Source organism: Danio rerio, chromosome 10 (genome assembly GCF_049306965.1).
Source record: "Danio rerio strain Tuebingen ecotype United States chromosome 10, GRCz12tu, whole genome shotgun sequence".
In the NCBI taxonomy this organism is placed as follows: domain Eukaryota; kingdom Metazoa; phylum Chordata; class Actinopteri; order Cypriniformes; family Danionidae; genus Danio; species Danio rerio.
Genome location: NC_133185.1, coordinates 25142692 through 25145000, shown reverse-complemented (window position 1 = coordinate 25145000; position 2309 = coordinate 25142692). Strand labels below are relative to the sequence as shown.

Sequence of the window (2309 nt, the reverse complement as noted above, 5' to 3'; positions counted from 1 at the left end):
ACCCTGTACGTGCGAGTACAACTAAAGTACTCGGTAAATTCCTGTTAAATGACATGCACTATACAGAAATACACATACAACAATCATTTAACGGACAAAAGTCATATTTTAACACTTACCGAGGATGAATCCGTTGGGTGAAGAGACGACGGCGTTGTCTGTGGTGATGGCGCTTGTTTGCGGTCGAGTCGAGTCAGTTCTGTTCAATGAATCGGCTCCTTTAAGTGAACACTAAAGAGTTGAATTCGGCTCCTTTAAGTGAACAGTAAAGATCCAAATTCGCCTGAAAACGATTCCGTTTTGTATAATATTGTAAGACGCAAACATATAATTCATTAATATTTCATCATATTGCTTGGTTCGTGTACTGCTTGTACACGAATTGCATGTTGATGACTATGAGCTTATGAACACGTCTGATAAAATATCTGAATCTGATTCAATGTCACACGAGTCCTGAACCGAAGCAGTGCAAGAGTAATATATTGATTGAAATATAAAGTTAATTATTTTCTTCGCCATTCAAAATATTACATATCTCTGACTTTAACAATAAGAATAAAGTTCGTTTGGAGTGTATTGAGAATTATTATTTTTTCCTCCCAGGATTCATTTCGCACCAAGCTGCATCAAGCTGTAATGGTGGATGAGAAGGCACATAATATTATAAATATTGCTTGTAATATGTAATGAAATAAAGTTTTAACACTTTTTCATGCGAGAATGTAGTTCTTCAAAACTCAAATCTGTGGATTGTTAGTAAAGATTGTGTGTAATTTTAAGTGTGTTTTGCCGGTAGCGGAGATCTATGACCTCCAGGCGGTAACGGCGCTCATAACTCATGTATCCGCCGAGAGGCGCCTGTCTTCAGGCTAGACATTGGGACAATTGCCCCGTCTTCGATGGCTCTATATGCGTCCGAAAATGAAGTTTTAACTGTTTTTCATGCTAGAATGTAGTTGTTTAAAACTCTAATCTGTGGTTTATTTATATAGATAAAAAATAATAATTTATATATATATATATATATATATATATATATATATATATATATATATATATATATATATATATATATATATATATATATATATATATATATTTAATTCTGAGATTAGTGACCTCCAGGCGATGACAGGTGCCCAATACTCATGAAACCGTCTAAAGCAGACATTTACCCTGACATTGAAATAATTGTTGGCTGTTTAACAGTCTTTGGTTTCATTAATTAATTATTTTTAATCCAGTTTATTATGTTTTGGCTAAGCACACAGTTATGTTCATTAAATATTATTTCCTATTCTATGTTAACTGTATAAAATTAAATAAAGGTGCAGTACAATCAAAAAGATGTTGGTAACCAAATCGTTTTGGGGGCTATAACATTCTGTTATTATCTGTTAAAAGTTCAATTGTATTAATTTCTACGTTGAGATTAAAAAAGGTTTGAATTTCTATAACTAACGTGCAAAAGATATAGCCCTTTTCACAGTAATTTGCTGTAATCATGCTACCTGCCGTAATTTCACAATAAAATTATGAATACAACATATTACTGTGAATTTTTCAGTTAAATACTGTGAAGGGATACTAATGTAATTTACTGTGAAAAATTACAGTAACTTGTTGTGAAAACCTGGAAATTTTTTACAGTGTGTATTTTAAAGTAAATGTGTAAAATTATAGTTCAAATGACATAGGTCTCAGTCCACTGGAGATGTATTCAGTGTGTGGGTTTTATTTTGTACACACAGTCTGAGGGAATTCTCTAATGCTATTAAAATGAGACTTTGTCGAGATTTTGATGCTGAATTGATTAGGAGAGCAGTTAACTGAAAAACAACGTTGGATTTAATTCACTTTTAAAACATCTTTCTTAGAAATCTTCAGTACTTCAAGACTTTATTGTGATTTTTTTTGCTCTCAATGGTTAGCAAATACATTTTTTACATATGAAGTGATAGAAAGTGAGCTCTGTACTATGTCTGGCAATGACTGTAGAAGAAAGAAATCTGAGTGGTCATTATTGGGAGGCATTATTGAGATGAAAAAGTTAATAGTGTGCTGTAGTTTGCTGAGATTAGATTATTTTGGTTCACAAAGAAACAAACGCTTACTTACATTTGTGCAACACTCCATTTAAAAGAGCAAAAACATAAAGTCTAATCATCAAAAAGACAGTGACTTTAACATAAAGCCTACATGCAGGCTTATTTATTCTTACACATCACAATTCTTTGAATTGTGCATTTTTTTATTCAATGTTTGACGTAAATCTCAACTGAAAAGGGAATAGAGGGTGGGACAGC

At 32.4% G+C, this 2309-nt stretch overlaps 1 protein-coding gene and 1 long non-coding RNA gene across 6 annotated transcripts in view; one reads left to right on the top strand and one right to left on the bottom strand.

Moving 5' to 3' along the window:
• LOC141376265 (uncharacterized) overlaps nucleotides 1-195 on the bottom strand; it is a 2343-nt gene extending 2148 nt beyond the window's left edge. For all 3 annotated transcript variants that reach the window (XR_012386008.1, XR_012386009.1, XR_012386010.1), the window contains exon 1: nucleotides 120-195. This is a non-coding gene — a long non-coding RNA (uncharacterized lncRNA). The remainder of the gene's footprint in view (nucleotides 1-119) is intronic.
• The window catches only part of zmat4b (zinc finger, matrin-type 4b), a 71222-nt gene extending 69423 nt beyond the window's left edge, over nucleotides 1-1799 (top strand). For all 3 annotated transcript variants that reach the window (XR_012386214.1, XR_012386213.1, XR_012386215.1), the window contains exon 8: nucleotides 1654-1799. The gene's annotated coding sequence lies outside the window, so the exon portion shown is untranslated. The remainder of the gene's footprint in view (nucleotides 1-1653) is intronic.
• Nucleotides 1800-2309: the final 510 nt, after the last annotated feature.